The 22,982-nt window shown below is 42.5% G+C and overlaps 2 long non-coding RNA genes across 2 annotated transcripts in view; one reads left to right on the forward strand and one right to left on the reverse strand.

The window, feature by feature from the left end:
• The first annotated feature begins 5,111 nt into the window (after window positions 1-5,111).
• On the forward strand, window positions 5,112-19,663 carry LOC137623109 (uncharacterized). The gene is made up of 3 exons (XR_011040553.1): window positions 5,112-5,161; window positions 5,567-5,746; window positions 17,235-19,663. It is a non-coding gene; the product is annotated as an uncharacterized lncRNA (long non-coding RNA).
• Window positions 19,664-22,109: 2,446 nt separating this feature from the next.
• LOC137623779 (uncharacterized) overlaps window positions 22,110-22,982 on the reverse strand; it is a 38,704-nt gene continuing 37,831 nt past the window's right edge. Inside the window, exons 4-5 of the long non-coding RNA XR_011040636.1 lie at window positions 22,713-22,922; window positions 22,110-22,332 (exon numbers count right to left, since the gene is read on the reverse strand). This is a non-coding gene — a long non-coding RNA (uncharacterized lncRNA). The remainder of the gene's footprint in view (window positions 22,333-22,712; window positions 22,923-22,982) is intronic.

Raw genomic sequence — 22,982 nt, forward strand, 5'->3', positions numbered from 1 at the left:
GCTTCCTGCCTTGAGCAAGAAGCATCCTACCTATGTCGCACCTGACACTGCGATTCTTCCATTTCTGGAAAAGGCCTTAGCTGCATGCCTTAAAGCGGCGGAAGAAGGGAAACCCTGCCCTGCACTGGAGGAGTGCAGACCCTTCTCCATCGTGACACCCCCTGACACTAGGCAATGGAAAGATGTCCAACATACTTTCGTCGTGGGTAGGCTCGATCCTGACGTCGCCGGACGTCAGTTTAATGAAGACCTCCCTAAGCTCAACGACCACCTCCTTCGCCGGGAACAAGACACGAAGGAGAGGCTTGCAGCTTCGCTTTCTCATCAAGTCCAACTTGAAGTAATGGCCTGTGACACAGCGGTACCCGATCACTACATGGTACTGGCCAAATCCCACTTACTCACGGTAATGAAGGACTTGTACCATTTCATAAAGGCTCGTAGAGCCTGTCGTGAATTCGTGTTTGTCGGTGCCACCGTGAAACACGAACCCCGGAGGCTGATTTCCTCCAACATCTGGGGAAAGCACCTGTTTCCTTCTGACCTTGTCAAGGAAATAACTGACAGAGCCGCCACGGAGAATAGGAACCTTCTCCACAAGTGGGGCATGTCAAGAAAAAGGAAAACCTCTCAGGACGATGGACCTCAGCCTAAGAGGAAACCTCAGAAGCCGAAACCCCAGCAACGTCAACAACGACGTCAGTTTCCGGGACCCGCTACCTCCCAAGTGGTTGCCCAACCACAACAGACCTTTCAGTTGGTCCCCCAACCGGTGTTGTCACAGTCACCGGTCTTCACCCCTGCCTTTGAGCAGTCATCCACTACCTTTCATGCCAGAGGTAGAGGCTCGTCCAGGGGTGCAAGCAGAGACGCCTCTCGTCGTCCCTCCAGAGGTAGAGGAGGAAAGGGAGCTAGCGGCCGAGGCAACAAGTCCTCGGGACACCAGAAGCAATGAAGTGCTTCCGGTGGGAGGAAGACTCCGCCAATTCCAGGATCGTTGGACCTTCGATCCTTGGGCACACAGCATCATCAAGAACGGTCTAGGCTGGAGTTGGGTGCAACCACCCCCAATCTTACAGCGGTTCTTTCAACCATCAACCCCCATTCTGGAAGAATATGTTCTAGACCTCTTGAACAAGAAGGTGATAAGGAAGGTAAAGTCCACCAGGTTCCAAGGGAGACTGTTTTGCGTTCCCAAGAAGGACTCAGACAAGCTCAGAGTCATTCTGGACTTATCCCCCCTCAACAAGTTCATAGAGAACAACAAATTCAAGATGCTGACGCTTCAACAAATAAGGACCCTTCTGCCTCAGGGTTCCTACACGGTCTCTATAGACCTGGCGGATGCCTATTGGCACATTCCAATGAACCATCACGCTTCCTCCTACCTAGGATTTCGACTCCAAAGGAAAAGCTACGCCTTCAGGGCCATGCCATTCGGCCTCAATGTGGCCCCTCGGATCTTCACAAAGCTGGCGGATGCCATAGTACAACAGCTCCGCCTACGAGACGTCCAGGTGATGGCCTACCTCGACGACTGGCTAGTCTGGGCTCCCTCGCCCGAAGAGTGTACAAAGTCTTGCGACGAAGTTACCCAGTACCTAGAACACCTGGGATTCAAGATCAACGAGAAGAAATCTCGCCTCTCTCCGGCTCAGAAGTTTCAGTGGTTGGGAATCCACTGGAATCTTCAGTCACACCGCCTTTCCATCCCCCAGAAGAAAAGGAAGGAAATAGCAGGGTCTGTCAAGCGACTACTGAAATCCAAACGCATTTCAAGACGACAGCAGGAACGAGTTCTAGGCTCTCTACAATTCGCCTCAGTGACAAACCCAGTGCTTCGTGCACAGCTAAAGGATGCCGCGGGAGTCTGGAGACGATCGGCATCCATCGCTCGAAGAGACCTCAAGAGACGGCTTCCAAACAGACTTCGACGCCTCCTAAAGCCGTGGTCGGAAGCAATGGCCCTGAAAAGGTCCATTCCTCTCCAACACCCTCCTCCATCACTCAACATCCACACGGATGCCTCACTGGAGGGCTGGGGAGGTCACTCCCACCTGAAACAAGCTCAAGGGACCTGGTCTCCACTATTCAAGACGTTCCACATAAACATCTTGGAGGCCATGGCGGTCCTTCTTACTCTGAAGAAGTTATCCCCGCCACCCTCGATCCACATCCGTCTAACCCTAGACAACTCGGTGGTAGTTCGTTGTCTCAATCGCCAGGGCTCAAGATCGCCCCAGATAAATCAGGTGCTTCTCCCAATCTTCCGTCTGGCGGAGAAGAAGAAGTGGCACCTGTCTGCAGTTCACCTACAAGGATTCCGCAACGTGACAGCGGATGCTCTATCTCGGACAAACCCGATAGAGTCGGAATGGTCTCTAGACGCAAGATCATTCTCCTTCATCTCCAATCAAGTCCCAGAACTTCAGATAGATCTCTTTGCAACGAGCGACAACAATCAACTTCCTCTGTACGTAGCCCCGTACGAGGACCCCAAAGCAGAAGCGGTGGACGCCATGTCACTGGACTGGAACAGATGGTCGAAGATGTACCTGTTCCCTCCCACCAACCTTCTGTTGAAAGTCCTCTCCAAACTGAGAACCTTCAAAGGGACAGCGGCCCTAGTGGCTCCCAAGTGGCCCCGGAGCAACTGGTACCCCCTGGTCCTGGAGCTGCAGCCCAAGCTGATCCCTCTCCCGGGCCCAGTTCTCTCTCAACAAGTACAGAAGTCGACTGTCTTCGCTTCATCATCGAAAATCAAGGACCTTCATCTCATGATTTTCTCTCCCTTGCCGCAAAGAAGAGGTTTGGGATCTCGAAGAAAAGTTTAGACTTCCTAGAGGAATACAAGACCGAATCCACGAGACGGCAATACGAATCATCCTGGAGGAAATGGGTCTCCTTTGTTAAAGCAAAAAATCCTAAAGAAATCACCATTGATTTCTGTATGTCCTTCTTCATTCACCTTCATGGACAAGGATTAGCAGCCAATACGATCTCAACTTGCAAATCGGCTTTGACTAGACCAATTCTATATGCTTTCCAAATTGATCTGTCCAACGACATCTTTAACAAACTGCCGAAAGCATGTGCTCCCCTACGCCCAGCACCCCCTCCGAAACCGATCTCCTGGTCACTAGACAAGGTGCTCCATTTCGCCTCCAACTTGGACAATGATTCATGCCCCCTCAAGGATCTGACTCAGAAAGTTATATTTTTATTTGCTCTCGCCTCGGGAGCTCGAGTCAGCGAAATAGTGGCATTATCAAGAGAAGAGGGACACATCCTGTTTGCTGATTCAGGAGAAGTGACCCTCTCCCCCGATCCGACTTTTCTCGCCAAAAATGAATTACCCACCAAAAGATGGGGCCCTTGGAGAATATGCCCCCTGAAGGAGGATGTCTCTCTATGTCCAGTAGAGAGTCTCAAGGTCTATCTTCGCAGAACTTCAAACTTTGGTGGAGGCCAACTCTTCAAAGGAGAAACATCGGGCAGCGACCTGTCACTGAAACAATTAAGAGCGAAAATCACCTACTTCATTCGCAGAGCGGATCCGAACAGTACACCCGCTGGTCATGATCCTAGAAAAGTGGCATCTTCTCTGAACTTCTTTCAGAGCATGGACTTCGAGAGTCTTAAGAACTTTACGGGCTGGAAGTCCTCGCGAGTTTTCTTTAAACATTATGCGAAACAAGTGCACGAAATCAAACATTTTGTGGTAGCCGCAGGTAGTGTTATGAAACCTGCACCTGACTCTGCGTAGAACAGTGAGTTACTTGGGACTCTAACTCTTCGGGTGCCTATGTTGACCCTCGAGTGATTCATAGTGATGTCTAAAAACACTTAGTGCTTTTATAACTGTTCTTATCCCAGGTGAAATGTCATAGTGTTACACAAGTGCCGCATGCCTTGAGCATGATGTGTTATTTAAAGACTTGCGTTCCTCGAGAACGAGTACCTACTAATCCTGAAATTCCCTTTCAGATTCAAGAGCAAGCCTTTATTTCTATGTACATTATTATTACTGTAAATGAACTTTACTTTTTGCTGTAAATTATTTATTTTCTGCATTGTGAAATAAAATTTCTATTTTATTACTTGTGCGTCTCTTTCAGCTCCTACTTACTATGAAATACATACTGTCATAGTTTTATTTATTCCTCCTTTCTTATGGTCATGAAGAATTTAAGATGTCTATCCTTAAATTATATTCACCTTGTCTCAGTAAGGTTCCTACTCGAATACTTACTTCTGATAATCAGGAGATGAATCCTACACACAGTGCCCAACCACCACTGACCTACTCAGAATGTTCCTATACAAATATCAAACATTCTGCTTCATCTCTAAGCTCTTAAAAAGCTCTTCTGTCAAGATGAATAGTCCTTCAATACCACTTTGACGTCGGCATAGCCCATGGGAACTTCCTACCAATGGGGGGCAGGATACTTCGTTCCTATGGTTCTTATCTAAGATTACTTTGCTATTTTGTCAATGCCTAGGCACTTAACTCTGGGGGAAAATCTACCACGATACATTGATTCTCTGGTACTCTTCCATCAGGACGCCATGGCTTGAGCCCAAAAAACGGATTTTGAGCGAAGCGAAAAATCTATTTTTGGGTGAGATAGCCATGGCGTCCTGATGGACCCTCCCTACTACTTCGTCAGTTTGTTCCCACCCTACACAATTGTATCATGGTGATGGGCAGCAACTGGCGCCAGGATAAAGACGCTCGTGACGTCATTAGAGCAATGGCGTCCGTTTGTTTACGTCTCGAGTATCAGTAGTAGCCACGAGTGAGATTAGCTGTGGAACGGCTCCCAGCTATTCTCAGCCCTTACACACCGAAGCGTTAACTCTGTTCGGGGTGGAGATAGCTATGTGGCACGACCAGACATGCGTGTCCCCTGTTGTATTACGATGTCTTAAAGGGAAACCTTTGAGATACTCGCTCCAGAAGTTAGAATTCTGTGATAACCTGTGGTTAAATTCTCTGGGAATATCTTAGTAGTCTTATACCCAAGGAAGCTACCAAACAGGAACCTTCCATCAGGACGCCATGGCTATCTCACCCAAAAATAGATTTTTCGCTTCGCTCAAAATCCGTTATATGTACTCTAGGCTGGTGAACTTAAAACCAGAGTAAAATGATGAGGTTGGTTGCATACTGGACAATTTTAATAAGCAAACTTCTCAAATTTCTTAAGTCTTTGATATATACTTAATGTTAGTTGTCAAATTCACATGAAAAGTTTGATTAAATTTCTGGGGTGTGTAGATTAATAGACCTTGAACCCAGTTTAACTGATTTTATAGCCTGGCTTCTGAGTTAGTGTGGGAAATTTCTCAATCTCTATATATATATATATTTTTTTTTTGACATATAAAGATTGAACTTATTCACTGCTGTTAGATTATTCAAGCTGAATTAGCACTCTAAAATTTATAAAATGCTTTTAATGGATCAAATCCTAAAGGTAGTAAATTTGGTGTCTTTAATTTTTGGAATGGCTATCGTTTGCTAATTAGTCTTGAGGAATAATCCATTTTTATTTTCCAGGAACAAGTTTGTGGCTGCATGCAGAGAAAAGATTTCAGTATTGATCTCATTTGAGTTGGGTTAGCTGTATGTAGCCTCTTCATACAAGATGGAAGAGTTTATTACCAATTGACATTTAAGTTGCATCTTGATAAGTTACATAGTCTTCGTGAAATAATGGCTGCGACTTTTAGTTACCAGGTAAGGATGGACTACAATTTCGTATTTTAGCTGTCATCAGTACTGTCTAGGGAATCTAAACCCAGGTCTTTAATACTCACATCATAGCAAACTCTAAGAAAAGTGGAATTTGGGTTCTGCATGCTAGTCAACCAGACCTTCCATAGCCTTTTTATAATTAAATTTTTTTTAAGTCTGTGGTTCTTTAAACTTAGTAACCCTGGAACACTGATCTGCACCAGGTTATTGAAAGCTCTGCAGGCAAAGAATTCTCGAGTTCAGGAAGCCTTGAATATTTGGAGTAAAAGGATCATTATTAAAGAAAATTTATAAAACTTGTTAGCGCATATCAGGTGGTTATTGTAATGTTTTTAAACTATTGATTAAAGTATTTGATTTTCTCTTCTAGTTCCATATTAGCCTAAAATCTACTTTAATTTGTCTAGCTTCTTGTGGAAACATCATTAACAATCTTAGGTATGTCCATAAGTAAATGAGTTTAGGAATGGTGCAAATTATGCGATTTATTGAAATGGTTATATCTATGATTAAATTACAAAGGGTAATAGCATAGATACCTTGGCATTCCAAAATAAAAGACTTGTATAAAATTTTCTGATCTCATGTAATTTTCTTTGGATTGGCCTCTAACCAGTTTTACCAAAATTTACATAATTTTCTAGGGGCAAGTTTAATATTCGATAAATTCATAATTAAATTTTGTGCAATTAGTCATTGTGGCTACACTAGCTTAAAATAAGCTTGCATATAACCAGTGCTTCAATTTAATGTTCCATTCCTGTACCTTAAGGTAATAAGCTGAAGCATTAAAATTTCCATATTCTTCAAAAGTAGATGTTTCAGTTTCTGCTATTAGCAATGGTAACTAACATTTTGTCACGAAGTTGTGCGTGAGCAATAAAATAGCTAAAAGTTCCATATGTTTAGTTTTAGTACTATTAAGATAAGAAGTGTAGCCTAACATTAAAATTGCTGGTTTATTAGCGAGTTATTTGCAAACCTATAATTATTGTTCAAACATCCTGATATATCCAGTGTTGTAGGATGTCAGTGAATTGGATATTGTCCTGGGTTTAAAGGTGTAAGTTATACAATGAAATTTGGTTTGTCTAATACTTAACTGCACAATCAACATTTGCCGATAGATCTTGTTACTGAAATTTGCTTCCAATTTAATTTACTCTAATCCATTTACGTAAGTAAAACAATTATATCAGTTAATTTAAAAATGTTCATGTTAATTAATGATAAGAATTATCTAAGATTCCGTTAATTTAATGAGCTGGTAGGCCGACATAGCATAGTAAAATTCTTATTGTCTATACATGTCGTTTGCTAGTTATCCAACTACCATATTTGATTTGGTTGCCATCTGTTCTAACTAGTGATCTGCCGGCTCAATATTTGAGTCCAGAGCGATTATATTTGAGTCCAGAGCGATAGCATAATAATGTAAGGCGACCAAGGGCGCTCGGGACTTGTGTGGTATCTTTCCTGTAAACCTCACCACCAGGAATCACCACTTTTGATCTTGCTGCCGGTGTGAGCAGACGTCCTGTTTACCTTTTTCGGCTTTTAACATTTTTTCATTCAGCTAGGAAGCTTGCTGCTTAACGACAACTATTCAGTGCTTTCAACTCGTGAACGAGTATTCAACAACGATTGGACATTGATCGAACTTGGAGTTCATCAGACATGGACCAGATTGACCATCCTTCGACTTTAGACCGACCTTCCCATTGTACTTCATGCCGCAAGGCTAAGCTAAGTCTAAAATTTCATTGTGTTAATTGTAGGGTAGTTACAGTAATTGTAACCTGACTGATGTTTGTGACTAATGTAACACTTGGTCTCTCGGTGAGACAGGTGTATGTTAATCATATGACTACCTTGGCTAAGAAAAGACTTTCTAAGCAAAGACTTAAGGAGGGTTCAATGGATTGACTGGCATCGGGTAATCCCACTAGATCTAACTCGGTTGCCGAGGGGTCAGGTGAGTGTGACCGTATGTCTGTACTGTCTAAGGTGATCAACATGTCAGATGAGCAATGCGTCCGGTCCCCTTCCCCAGTTGGACCTAGTGTAATAGGGTCAGTGACCCTTGAAGTGTGTTTTGCCGCAGCAGAAGAATGTTGGGGGGGTCTCAATTGGGGTCTGTTAACTCTAGAATTGACACTTTAGCCTCAGGTCTTCAGAATGTAGCCTCTCAATTAGGCGCACTAACTACTATTTTCAGCTCCCTCGGTCCTGCTCTGGGTCTCCCCATTCCATCCTGTGCTGAAGGAAGCACTCGTGCTGAACCGGCCCTAACGGGTTCCGGGTGTGAGCCCGCCCCGATGCATAGCAGGTCCCGAGTAATGTCGTACTCCCTTATTAGCTCAGTTAGATGTTAGGGTTAGTGATGATGGTAGATGCTTCAACCAGACTGGAAAGGGGCAAGCAGGGTCACAGCTGACTGCACCTTCCAGTCTTCCTTGTGGGGATAATGCCTTTCAGGTAACCCCCATTTGTCCTGTGTCGGACGAGGGTTCGTCAGGGAGGGTTTTTGGAGAGAGCGTCACTCTCCAGCTACAGGGTAGATGTGTAGGGAATGCTCTTGCTTCCCATTCCCCTGGGAATCAAGAAAATGTGATTGTTAGAGGTTCTAAGGAACACCCTGATGGTCTTATGAAGGGTAGGGTCGAAGCCCAGGTACATGCTGCACCAGATTGGTCTCCAGTCATGGCTCCTTCATTGTCTTCTCCTTCGCGAACCCCTCGAGAAGGGGGCTCATCGTCAGAGCTGTCAGCCATCATGAGGACAGCCAGGAGGTTTGCTCCAGAGGTTGGGGATGACATCCAAAGCTCTGAGGAGGGCGACATTCCATCGTCTGCTTTTTGAAGGATGATTGCCTTCACCCAAGAGGCTTTAGTGGAGTCAAAATCGACCATTACAGAACAGGAACCGGGAGAGTTCCCTTCGGTATCCAGATTTTTGGAGGACACTCGTCAGTCAAAGAAACGGAATCCTATCCCATGCTGGTCGACAGGAGAATTTCTCGGGCATGGAAGATAAGTGGTCACCAAGAAGTTGGCATGAGTATGTGGAAGGTGACAAGCCTTACTTTCCATCTTCTATCTTGGCTAAAAACAGGAGGGCCTATTTAGCTATTGGAGAGGATCCTCCAGCTCAATCTCCAGCGCCTCTTAACTCCTCATGGGAGGATATGACCAACCTCCAGAAAAACCATAAATCGTTAGTGGGTGTTTCTTTGGAGGATTGTGCCAAGCTCGAGGTGTCGACTAGAACAGTTCAGGAGAATCTGGACATGTGATGGCTTTGGGGTTCACTGATGAGCCTTCTGTCAGAACCAGGAGCCTTGGAGCAGTACTGACCCCTTTACAATCAGTTGGCCAACTCCATAAACCTCTCCATTAAGTTATCCATGACAGAGATGTCTTCAAGAAGCAGGAGGAGGAGGGACATCTTGTCCCATGCCCCTCTCTCTCTGACATTCAGAAGAGAGCGTTGAGGGCTTCCCCTCTCTTAGCAGAGCAGTTGTCAATGAGGACACACTTACCTCATCCCTGGAGAGGGCACATCTCAAAGTTAGAGACAAGGGAGGACAAGATTCAATCATTGCTTGTAAGGACAGTAGCCGAAGCATAAAGACCTATCCAGCCAAAACCAGTGGCCAGACAGCCCTTGGTCGTAGGTGAGGAGAGACAGGTCAGCTTCCAGACTTCAACATACAAGAAGCCGAGGACAGGTTATCAAGGCCCAGGAATCTCGTCTTCCCATCCTTCCACAACCCAACGACAACCTCAACCTTCTACTAGCTCGACATCAGCACATAGAGGACAAAGAAGGCTAAAGACAGTTGGCAAGGGTTTTCGTCCATAGGGACTACAGCCCTCGTGTGTAAGATAAGAGGCTGCCTTCAACACCACTGGCAAGCCTGGGAGGACCTGGATCCAGACCCTTGGGTCATTCAAGTACTGAAGTATGGGTACAGGATTCCCCTCAGCCAGCCGCCTCCATTATCACAGTCCAATAGCATTAGACTCGTACCAGGAGTCGTCAGAGAAGGGAAGAGCTCTTCAGGCAGTTAGAGGAACTGGCAAGAAAGGGAGCGATAGTTAGCTTCGCTTCCATTCCTTGGTTTTTACAGCTTTGTTTATCGTTAAAAAGGCTTCCGGTTCTTGGAGACCCATCATAGACCCCTCTCGTCTGAATCATTTCGTAATGAAAACTCTTCAAAATGGAGACTCCAAGGTCGGTCCTTTTGGCAGTCAGACGGGACGACTGGTTCTTCTCACTTGACCTGAAAGACGCATATCTCTAAGTTCCCATCCACCCTCAGTCCCGACATCTACTGAGATTTTGCTGGGAACAGGAGGTATGGCAGTTCAAAGCTCTCTGCTTTGGCCTAACGACAGCTCCACAGGTCTTCACTCGTCTTACGGCACCTGTGGGAGCCGCCCTCCAGAAGAGGGGCATAAGAATGGTGAGATATTTGGACGATTGGCTATTCCTGTCGAGCTCAGAACAGGAAGCCATTTACACGAGGCATGTAGTCCCGAGATTCTGCAACAAACTGGGCATTCAAATCAACTTGGATGTCGACCCTAATCCCCAGTCAAGTTTCCATCTAAATGGGAATGAAGATACTCCTCAATTTTGAAGGCTTTTTCGACACAAGATCGCATCCGGACTCTTCAGGAATGCATAAAATTATTTTTACCGACAAAGGCACCTCCAGCCAATCTTTGGATGACTCGTCGGCCTCCTGTCGTCGCTAATTCTGTTAGTTCCCAGAGGAAGGAGGAGAATCAGACAACTAAAACACCAACTCCACAACCTTTGGGATAAAGAGGATCATCATTTTCAGGTTTAATGGACAGATGATCAGACAGTTTAATCTGGTGGTCCAATCCAGTGAACTTGAACCAAGGTCTTCTCTTGTCAACTCCTCTCCCAAATATCATGTTTTCAGACGCTTCGGATTCCGGATGGGGGGCATCAATAGGGAACCAGCTCGTGTCGGGGACATGGACAGCACAGGAATTGGAGGAATCTATCAATTGGAGAGAACTCAGAGCAATACAGCTTGCTCTGTCACTTCAACCATCTGTGCTCTTAAAGTCGTCGCAGTGTTTCGCCAACAACTCGACGGCTATTTCTTACTTACATAAGGAAGGAAGGAGTGATGAGGTCCCAGAAGTTGGACAGTCTTGCCAAAGAGATTCTGGCCTGGGCAGAGGGAAAGAGCGTGAATCTCATGCCTCGGTTCATCATGGGCAAGGCGAACCTGACAGCAGATGCTCTGAGTCGTAGAGATCAGATCTTAAACTCCGAATGGACCATTCATCAGCAAGTGGTGGACGATTTGGTTCATCTGTGGCCAGCAACGGTGGATATGTTTGCCACCGCAATGAACCACAGACTTCAGGCTTACTTCAGTCGCCACCGCAATCAACCACAGACTTCAGGCTTACTTCAGTTGCCACCGCAATGAACCACAGACTTCAGGCTTACTTCAGTCGCCACCGCAATGAACCACAGACTTCAGGCTTGCTTCAGTCGCCACCGCAATGAACCACAGACTTCAGGCTTGCTTCAGTCGCCACCGCAATGAACCACAGACTTCAGGCTTGCTTCAGTCGCCACCGCAATGAACCACAGACTTCAGGCTTGCTTCAGTCGCCACCGCAATGAACCACAGACTTCAGGCTTGCTTCAGTCGCCACCGCAATGAACCACAGACTTCAGGCTTGCTTCAGTCGCCACCGCAATGAACCACAGACTTCAGGCTTGCTTCAGTCGCCACCGCAATGAACCACAGACTTCAGGCTTGCTTCAGTCGCCACCGCAATGAACCACAGACTTCAGGCTTGCTTCAGTCGCCACCGCAATGAACCACAGACTTCAGGCTTGCTTCAGTCGCCACCGCAATGAACCACAGACTTCAGGCTTGCTTCAGTCGCCACCGCAATGAACCACAGACTTCAGGCTTGCTTCAGTCGCCACCGCAATGAACCACAGACTTCAGGCTTGCTTCAGTCGCCACCGCAATGAACCACAGACTTCAGGCTTGCTTCAGTCGCCACCGCAATGAACCACAGACTTCAGGCTTGCTTCAGTCGCCACCGCAATGAACCACAGACTTCAGGCTTGCTTCAGTCGCCACCGCAATGAACCACAGACTTCAGGCTTGCTTCAGTCGCCACCGCAATGAACCACAGACTTCAGGCTTGCTTCAGTCGCCACCGCAATGAACCACAGACTTCAGGCTTCAGTCGCCACCGCAATGAACCACAGACTTCAGGCTTACTTCAGTCGCCACCACAATGAACCACAGACTTCAGGCTTGCTTCAGTCCTCACATCGATCAGAGATCAGTGGGAACAGATGCAATGCTTCAGGACTGGAGGCATCTTCAGGGATATGCATTCCCTCAGTTTCCTCTGATAAGGAACATACTGCACAAACTGATAGTCCACAGGATGCAGTCTTACTCTGCTGACACCCTTCTGGCCTCAGAAAGACTGGTTTGTGGACCTCTTACAGCTGTCCGTACACACTCCAAGGAGGTTGCCTGTCAGACGGGACCACCTCAAACAGTTTCATCGACGCGTGTTTCATTTCAGACCATAAGCTCTTCAGTTGACTGCATGGAGACTGCGCAGATTTGTCAGGGCTCGAGGAGTCTCCAGGCAGGTGGCCGAACAAGTTACCTTTGCTCGAAGACCTTCCACTCGTATAAATTACCAGTACAAGTGGAAGATATTCAGGAAGTGGTGTAGGGACTCAAAACACTCCATGTCGAACCAGACAGTTGCCAAGATTGCAGATTTCCTGTTATTCCTTCATAAGGAAAAATTTCTATCCGTTCCAGCCATCAGGGGATATAGAGCTATGTTATCCTCTGTTTTCAGATTTGGCTTCAGGGGAGATGCTTGAGGATCCAATCATTACCGATCTCATTAGGTCCTTCGAAATAGAAATTCCTAAAAAGGTGATTTCAGCTCCTCCTTGGGACTTGACATGGTCCTTAAGGCTAACTACAGAGCCTTATAAACCACTATCATCCTTGGCAACTGCAAAAAGGGTTGGGGAATTGCAGGCTCTTTCAGCAGGGGTGGCTTGGAGGGGAAGAGACTGTTTTGCATTATTTGCCAGAATTCAGAGCGAAAAGTATTCAACAATCCACTTCCTTGGGAATTCGTTCTGATATCCCTCTCGGAGAGACTTTTGTGCCCAGTAAGAGCTCTTCGTTACTACCTAGACAGGACAAAGTATCCAGCCACGTCCTTGAGCGCTTTTAGTCTCTCCTAAGTGCCCAAACAAAACCTTGTCAAAGAATGCTATGGCCTTCCTTCTTAGACAGGTCATTAAGCTTGCAATGGGGGGCATCGCCCACATCATCAATTCAAGGGAGATCATCAGGAGCCCACAGTATTAGGGGTATGGCTACTTCGGTACGTTTTTGGACCAACACATCAATGTCTTCTATTCTGAAGGCTGCGACGTGGAGGTCTAACTCGGTTTTTTCATCATTTTACTTAGAAGATGTAGAATTAGTATATATTAATGTCCGTTCCTTAGGTCTCATTGTGGCAGCAGGCGGATTCATTGCTTAACCACTGTCATCACCGTTTCCTCTCCTCTACGCTGAACTTGGCTGGGGAGATGGAATTATTACGTCATACCTTCACATGCAATGACGATTACACCCTCTTAACGGAAGTGACACTTTGAGAGGCAGAATCGTTAAGCTCAGGTCCTCTAGCATCAACTACTGAACCCTTTCAATGGAAGGGACACCTTGAAAGGGGTAGATGATTGAATGTAGGACGCATGTACCACCAATCGAACCCCTTCAACGGAAGTGACACCTTGGAGGGTCTAGATTGCAGAGTACAGGACACCTCTCACAAGTCGTAAGTGTCCGAAACATGACCAGATAGTTGGAAGAGGACCACTGTCGGTAGCTTCAACAGAACCACCATAGAGGATGCCTAGACAGTAGCTCCCTATGGACTTGGCCCTGACATGGCGACTCGAACATTTCAATCTGTAAGCTACTCCCTCCTCCTTAAGTAAAAGTCTCCAAAGAAAGTAGTTCGAGGTAAGTATTCTCTTGGAACAAATCACAAATTTTAAGCAATTTGAATTTTTCCTAACATACTTACCTTGAACTACTTTCGGGTAATGGCCCTCCCATCCTGCCCTGAGTATCTTCTGGAGTTCGAGGAGGACTTAAAACATAAGCTTAATGGTTGAAAAGATGCCCACCCGCGTGACCTGGGTCGCTCCTGGGCGTGTATCCCTTCGCCCTGGAACGCCCTTGAGAGGCAGCGGAGAGGGGGGCAACTACGCAAAATTCTTGGTCTGTTATTGAGAGATCCCCAGACTCTCCTAAGAAAGTAGTTCGAGGTAAGTATGTTAGGAAAAATACAAATTACTTAAAATTTGTGATTTTCTAATACTCGCCTGCACAATCAACATTAGATGCCTTCCCACCTGCCCCACTATCAATGATCAGAGCAGTTTCAGGTCTCTCCTACACCTGCAGAGATCAAAAGTGATTCCTGGTGGTGAGGTTTACAGGAAGGATACCACACAAGTCCTGAGCGGCCTTTGTCGCCTTACGTTGTTATGCTATTGTTCTGGACTCAAAAAGTCAGCCGGCAGATCGCTCTTGTTAGAACAGATGGCGACCAAATTAAATATGGTAGTTGGATAACTAGCAAATGACATGTATAAACAATTATAAGAATTTTACTATGCTATGTCGGCCTACCAGCTCATTAAATTAACAATCTTAGATATTTCTTATCATTAATTAACATTAACATTTTTTAATTACCTGATATATTTTTTTTTTCACTCGGGACTTAGTGTGTATTATACTTGGGTAAATGGACTAGAGTAAATTAAATTGGAAGCATCTTGCTGTAACAAGATCTATCGGCAAATGTTGATTGTGCAGGTGAGTATTAGAAAATTAATTTTAAAATTAAAATTACATTTTTCAAACTTCGTTGTTCGAAGTAATTTAGGGTTTTTAACTAATTGAAGTCCATTGGTTTAAATCTGATCTGTGGACCGGGAAAAATTGGGTGAAATAAACTGTTAAATCACAGGGCCTACTCATAATTTTTCTTACTCATAGCTTATTGCTCCTAAGTTAAGCCCACAGGAAGGAGTTTTTGTTAGCCTCTGAGGTCTTGATCTGAGCAATGATGGTCCAGTGGTCCCTCAAATAGGATGTTCATTTTTTGCCCCAGGGTTGGTAGCTAATCCCCAATTGTGATAATCTCCAGTTTTGCCCAGTCCTTCCTGGTTAGGGTCATTTCGCTGGGTAGGCCTTCGTTGATCTGTCCTTCCTGTAGAGGGATTTTCTGCTGGCAGGCCTTCATTTAGGGTTGGGCAGCACCACATGGGATAGCCATTAGTCACCTTCCCACCACTTCTCTAGTCTGTGAGCAGCTGCCCCTATTGGTTTAGTTCGTCCACTTAGGAAACTTCTGCTTGATTTCAGACTTATCCTTTGGTTCCTGATGATTGGAGTGGATGCCCAAGGTCATTAATTTTCTTTTCAGGGTTTGCTAGTATTTTTGGGATACTCTTTATTTCATATAAAGATGATAGAGGTGTTAACTTCAGGGTGCAAGTAATATCTGATAAGACTTCTTTAGCACTGGTTCTACTTTGTGGGCAAGATCATCTCGGTTGCACAGTACTCATCTGTACAGAACAAAGTAATAGGGCTGTTTATCAGTCTCTGTTCCCCAGCTATACTGGCAAGTAAGTTGGTTGTTACTTTGCTTTTGTGTGTGCCCTTTAAAGGATAGCATTCTGCTCCACACCTTAAGTAGACTGAGTGTGTTTATTTTCCAGTTCTGTCACCTTCTGATAGCTAGCCTTTTGTATGGCACTTGTTCAGAGTTTTGCATGAATTGCCATTGAGGTGCCACATTCTGTATTAACTGGAGAGGTTAGTTGGGGTGCTTTGTCTTTTGACAAGTGTCAGATTGTGTGGAAGTGCACAGGTTATTGCGTACCTGTGGATATTCTGTTACTGCGATTGGTCATCAGTGTGTTAACTAGCATCAGTGCCAGCACTAACTCCTTTGGAAGGCCGATCTAAATACTCTTATTCTGCCATTCATCACTACAAATATTTGCCAGTTGGCAAGCAATCATTTGGTAATGTGGACTGCTGGTGTACCCTATGGTTTGAACACACACTTCAATAGTGCTCTATAGTTAAGTATCATATGCTGCCATAAAGTTGTCAAGACATTTCTTCTCAAACCCATCCTTAATGTATTGCATTTAGTTTAGTACCACATTGTAGCAGGATTGACGTGGTCTAAAGACAACTTGGTCTGTCGACATTTGGTTGGATATGGGCCAAGATAGTTTGTTCGTATAATTTGTACAGGATATACAGTAAGGATATTGGTTGATAGCTTTTGGGGATGATGGGTCTTAACTTGGTCTCAGGAAGGCCACTATACTCTCACTGCCAAATCTTAAGGATTAGATAAGTTGTTGCGCAGTAATTGTTAGACCAACAGGAGCCATGCTCTCTCCCAATGTAAGATCCAGTTATGCCATCTATGCCAGCCACCTTCCAGATTTGAGGAGTTTCATGGCAGCATTTGGTTTTAAGGTGAACAGATGGAAGTTGTCATCAGTCTTTAATTTTAGTCCATGTCCTCTCGCTTGCTCTTTCATGATTCAGTCAGGCTTCTCATTTTCTTAGGGTAACCCTGCTCTTTGTTGAGGCTTGCTGTTCAACAGCAGTTTATGCACTACCTAATTGAAGGTGGGGATTCTTTCTGCAGGTTATCGATCGTTGCCCACGCTCTTTTAATGTTATGGGTCATGTCTGAATGTCATGACTATGCCAGCATTTTATTTTTAATTATTGATCCCAGAAGGGCCTCTCATTTCCACAGTACTTTGAGCAAAGGGATGTTCTTTAGATGCCTGTGTACACATTGTGTACTGCTCTTCTCATTGTTGTTGAGACCTGTGATGTAGCTCTTCCTGCAGCCTCTAGGTTGGTTCCTTTGAACTTCAAGCCAGTGATTGGAAGTCTTGTTGTGCTTAAACATAATCTTCCTAATCCTGTCAGATAGATGGAACTTATTTTCTTAGAACCTTTATCTGCTGTCATTAAATTTAATGTATCTTATTTCACATATACCATACGATAGTGTTGTATAACATTCAATAAGCAATGTGTAAGAATTTCAAACCTAGATTGAGAGTATCAAAGCAACTATTTTTTAAGCCAATTAATTCATTGGCTGCATTAATCTCTTCAATTCAACCAAGTGAGTGACATTACATGCTTTGACATTGGTTCAAAAGATTTTCTAGTTGATGTAGTAAGAGTGCAGATGTTGATTCTAATTTAATGTATTGCAGTACAGTTAGTTCTGACCAATAAAATTGTTCACTTAATTCATGTAATGTTTTTTTTTTTCAGATAGGTGAATTGGAGAAAACCAAGCCTGCATTCCATTGACCTGGTGTGGGAGTTGTATATGGTCTTCAAAAGATGCTGATTTATCTAGAAGACTCCCAGCCATTTGGATTGTGGATAGAGTTCCAGCCTGTGTTAAGGTTGCTTGGTCAAGCATTATCATAACATTCAGCCACTGCAGAAGGGGGTTGGTTTTTTGGTGTAAATCAGGTTTGAAATTCAAATTTTAGGTGGATACGCAATAAGAAAATGCTTGTTACTGCTGTTGCCATCCATATTTGTATATGCTGGTTCATTTGTGGAGGGGTAAACTGAATATGAAAATGCCCAATTTAGTGCCTTGTGGGCTGGTATGACCGGCAATGTTATGTATTCTTACTGAAATAACTCATGGAATATTAAAGATCAATTGTCTATTTCCATTTATGAATTTTCAACCTGCTGGTCTTTGAGGCTCCAGTCCAGTGCCTATTGCATGGCTAGTTTTGTTATGCTTTTTCATTCTTATTGGTTTCACTAGTAAATCTTTAATTAGAATTTGAGAGGGGCTGGGTTTTAGGTATAAACTTTAATGTGGTTTTGTATTTAGAAAATATAACTACCAGATTTCATTGTAAAATTAATCTAATTAGTTAGTAGTTTAGCTATACACGTATTAAATTTAGTTTTTGCTTGGTTTCTTCCCTATTTGGGATCATAGCATCCTGCTTTCCAACTAGGCTTGTAGCTTAGCTAGTACAGTAATAATTCTAAAATTAGTTCGTGTATGAAATTAGGAATTTCAGTATTTGCTATTATAGTACTTGAATACCTTCCTTAATGTTTAGGGGTTGAATTGTTAACTCACTGAAAAGCTATAGTGGATATTAAGTTATAATTTTTATAAAAAAAATTTGCTCGGAAATTAAAGTATTCAAGCATTTACTGTGTTTTGAATAATGAATTTTGTTAAACGGCAATTTAGTGAGGTTTATATTCAAATTATTTTTGACAATTTTTCAAAGATTAAATATTTGACAATACTTTATTGCTAATATCTGGCATTTTGACTAATTTCACTTGCTGCTAATTCTAAGCTTAGTTCCCCTTTTAACATTGCTAGGTGCAATATTCTGTTGTACTATTGTGTGTACTCTGCTCAAAAAGGTATTCGTCCCCCCCCCCCTTTGAACTTTATAAACCAGTAGTTCTTCTGAAGATAAGTGTTGATTATGTTAGTTAGATTAGGATTGTAATAGTTTAATGTATAGGGGTAAATAGCTTTAACAATTTCTATATTTTTAATACTTTGTACTAAATTTCATTACTTAATCTTAGAATGTCCAGAAATGGTTGTTTGTTTTATAAGTTGATGATTTAAAGAGGGACAGCTATATTAGATTTCAATTTAACAACACCTTTAGTAAGCACTAACATAAATTGAAATTTCCTTGATTCCAATACAGTAAGGCTAGGTATTACTGCAATCTACTTTTTTCTGTAATACAATACTTTTATTTTACAAACTTTATTAAACTGGTGAAAGCTTGTAGGTATTAGTGCAATCTACCGTTTTCTGATTCTTTTATACAAACTTAAGTAAACTGAAAGCTTGTAAGAATAAATTTAATTATAGGTAGTGTAAGAAACTAAAAAGTGATTGACTTTTTTCCTCTTGTTCAGTACTTTATATCTAATTATCTGATCACTTTGGAAAACTTCCAGCGACTTTAGACCTGGTTATTGTGCAGTGTAAGGATAAATTTTAAGAAAATATTTTTATAAGAATCTTTAGTTGAAATTTATATGTTGAATGTATTTGCTCCCTGAAGATTTTAGTGGTAGATTAATCTTTAATATTTTAGTAATACTTTAGTTAGATATCAGAATATTTTGCTCAAACTTGATAGGGCATTTATTTGGAGTATTGCCTTAGGAGAATATAATGATTTACCAACCTTAAATATACTCCCCCCCCCCAAATTTCAGTAGTGACAGTGTAGCAGCTAAAGGTGGTTTCATAAGTTTAGTCATTTTTAAATAACTTTGAATTATACTCAAGTTAGTTTATTTAGGATAGTTTTGCCGGCTTTTAGAATGTGAACTTAAAGACTAAAGACCAAATAAGTTTTCTTGGTGGGTAACTGCACAAGCAATAGATTCACTTAAGGAAATATTATAGGATACTGTGAATTATAAATTTGCTAACTAGGAATTATTAGGTACCTTTATCTTTATTTCATCCCTATGAAACTCATATTGAAAAGCAGAATCTTTGAAGTTGGCTCACTTGTAAAGCAAAAGCCAATTTACCCAAGTCTGTAAAGAAAGTGAATGGAGAATGTGGTGTTGGGAGTTTTGAATTTTTTACTTGAGCTTGTCTTCTGTAATCTAATTATATTTTCGTGTAATGTTGGAACCTTGTAAGTTGACTAATAAATATCCTAAGTTTTCTTTTGCTTGTGAGTATTCCTTTTTTTAATTTTCATGTAGAATTGAAATAACAAAACCTCCTACATTGTAGACTTTATGAATTTTTTTTAATTACTTAATTAGATGGCTGGTTGAATTTACTAAATGTGAAAAGACAACTAGTCAACAATTATAATTTATATCAGATTTTAGATGTGTACTAAGGTTAAAATATTGATTTGGGAGAATTTTCATCTGCATTGATTTTTTTTGGCTGAATGCCTTATTTGCTAGGGTAAGTTTTTATTGTAAGAATTTTTCTCCCTTTAACCCCTTGTACTAGATGAACTGAATTTGAATCCTTTCAACAGTACAAATACTTAAGGATTATAGGTCCTAAGCATTCTAGAATACTGTAACAGTATAGGAATAGTTTTGCTAAATATAAAATTTTCTATTACTGGATGCAGGCTATAAATAATCTAAACTATACTTTAAACCTATATAAAGTGATGGTTTTGATATCAGTAATTATTAAATGTCAAGGAAATTGACTACCAAATATTTTTACCTGTCTTCATGAGCCTCAACAAATGAACTTGCAGCAATTTGGATGAGTCATCAGTAGTACATAAATTAACTGGTGGGGTACCATACAAGTTTTTAGACTAACCCGGTTTTTGGGAATTCCTCAGTGATAATACTAGAGGAACATCCACATTTGGTGGGGGAGTAGAGGAGGAAGACTTAGGTAGTGGGAGTAGTGGGGATAAAAGTGTTTCGTATAGAGAAAAGAGGATGAGAAATGTAGGTGGGGGCCGAGAGAGAAGAGGAAGAGAAGGGGAAGACACTTGCTTTAGAGGAGAAAGGTTTGGATATTTAGGTGAAGAGTTAAATGTAGACGGAAAGTTGGTGACCAACATGTGGAGGAAGAGAGGAGTTTGACGCAAGTGTGAAGGAGGAGTAGTAGTCTGAGATGTGTGTAGAGGAGGAAGAAATGAGTTGAAGTGTGTAGAGGAGGGGGAGGAAAGTTAAGAGAGAAGGATGTAGGGGATGGAGAAGTTAGGTGTGTGTGTGGGTGTGTGTGTGTGTGTGTGGGTGTGTGTGGAGAGTAATAGTGATGTGCAGAGATGAGTTGATGTGTGGGTAGAGGAGCGGAGTCAGACATGTATGCAGAGGGGGGGGGGGGAGAAGATGATAGACATTTGTAGAGGGGGAGAAGTTAGTGATGTGATTGTAAAGAAAAGTTAGATGTGCAAGTGTGTACAGAGGGCGACGGGTCGGAGATGTGTGTAAATAGGGGGAGAAGTTAGAAGTGTGAAGAAAAAAGTATGAGACTTGTAGTGTGGCAAGAGGAAGATTGTGTGGGGGGGGACAGTTCTTTATGCAGAAGGGGGAAGAGAATGTTTAAGAGGGAGTTATAAATTTTTTTTTTTTTGGGGGGAAAGAACCACCTGGTTCGTCCTTCAAGCATTCCCCCTATTTTTCAATGAAAGCAGTGTGATACTAATGTTCTCAAGCCCTCACTTTCCCCACATGTCTTTAGATCAGATTTGTTCCCCAATAGTCTACAGCTATGCAAGAATACTTGGTTCAAGCATGTCGCAAAGTGACGGCTTGAACATTGCAAAGCCCTGTCCACACGATCGAGCATGCCTGACGGCCAAACAGTGATATCAGGCCACAATAGTTAGTGAAGATGAGGGTTGATGTCAGAAGCAGGAAAACTAAAGGCAGGGATCTGGCAGCACTGCCAGATCAGTCTGGTTTTCCTGCTTCTGACATCATTAACCCTCATTCTTACCAGACTATTGTGGTCTGGTCACTGCCTGTCGGGCATGCTTTGTGTGGACTGGGCTTTATGCAGCACTATTTTCATTGATACAAGAAATAGACATAGGAAAACAATTTTTCAAGCAAAGGAAAACAATTTTTCAAGCAAGTAGAGGAATCTACTTTCAATACTATATAACCAAATAGGTTATTTTTCTTGTAAATAAATTTCATAACATTTATTGGTTACTAAATAAAATGCATCGAATTGCTGATTTGTTTTATTTCATACTCTAAACTCACATGCATAAAATTGTTCTTTTCCTTTAAGATTTAATCTTCATTTAAACCTTTTTCCATTTCCATTTTTGTGTTAATCCTCTGTTCTCTATGGTCCTCTTTCCACTGCTGTTCTCCTCTATGGTCCTCTTTCCACTGCTGTTCTCCTCTATGGTCCTCTTTCCACTGCTGTTCTCCTCTATGGTCCTCTTTCCACTGCTGTTCTCCTCTATGGTCCTCTTTCCACTGCTGTTCTCCTCTATGGTCCTCTTTCCACTGCTGTTCTCCTCTATGGTCCTCTTTCCACTGCTGTTCTCCTCTATGGTCCTCTTTCCACTGCTGCTGTTCTCTATGGTCCTCTTTCCACTGCTATTCTCCTCTATGGTCCTCTTTCCACTGCTATTCTCCTCTATGGTCCTCTTTCCACTGCTATTCTCCTCTATGGTCCTCTTTCCACTGCTGTTCTCCTCTATGGTCCTCTTTCCACTGCTGTTCTCCTCTATGGTCCTCTTTCCACTGCTGTTCTCCTCTATGGTCCTCTTTCCACTGCTGTTCTCCTCTATGGTCCTCTTTCCATTTCTATCAGTTGAAATTAAAGCCTTTCTTCACTTAGTGAATTTTTTAACGTGCTAAAGGAGAGGACTTGTCACTCTTCATTCTGAAATACAAAATTAATAAATTCCATGAACAATCTTGTAAGATAGAAAAGTGTGTAATAGATTTTCAAGATAAATTAAATTAATAAAAATCAAAACTGAATTGAGAAGTATAGATTTAAGTATAAACATCAAGCATACCAAAATTCTTTCACGAAAGTTAGTCCAGTGACCAATATTTAACAAGGTCATGATTTTTATAAATTTTCTTATTCAAAATCAAATTGGTTTTAGTTTTAACTATCCTACTATTATACATCTTGCCAATATTTACAACATAAAATCTGGCAATATTGCTTTATTGATAAAACACTTTGCTAAAGCTAATAAATAGATACAACCAGTACTTTTGCACAAAGCAAGGATTAGTCATAATGCTTACCATGTACGCTAGTTTGTAGCTGCAACCGGGCAAGGCTTGCTCATCCAATCATGGTTGAACAAAATTATTGGTGGTAACTCAAGGACTTGCTGCCTTGAGTATTTCTTTGTTAAGCATAATCCCGGCCCGACTTAAATCTAAATTTCTTTTCGTATGCTCTGCTAAAAAGCGACTAACCCAATTTTAGAACCTGTGGCCTTTCCTGAAAAGCTTTAAAAAAGTAGGTTACACCAAAAATGTTTGTTTTTATAAATTTCTTATACAAATGCT

Source organism: Palaemon carinicauda, chromosome 30 (genome assembly GCF_036898095.1).
Source record: "Palaemon carinicauda isolate YSFRI2023 chromosome 30, ASM3689809v2, whole genome shotgun sequence".
NCBI lineage: Eukaryota > Metazoa > Arthropoda > Malacostraca > Decapoda > Palaemonidae > Palaemon > Palaemon carinicauda.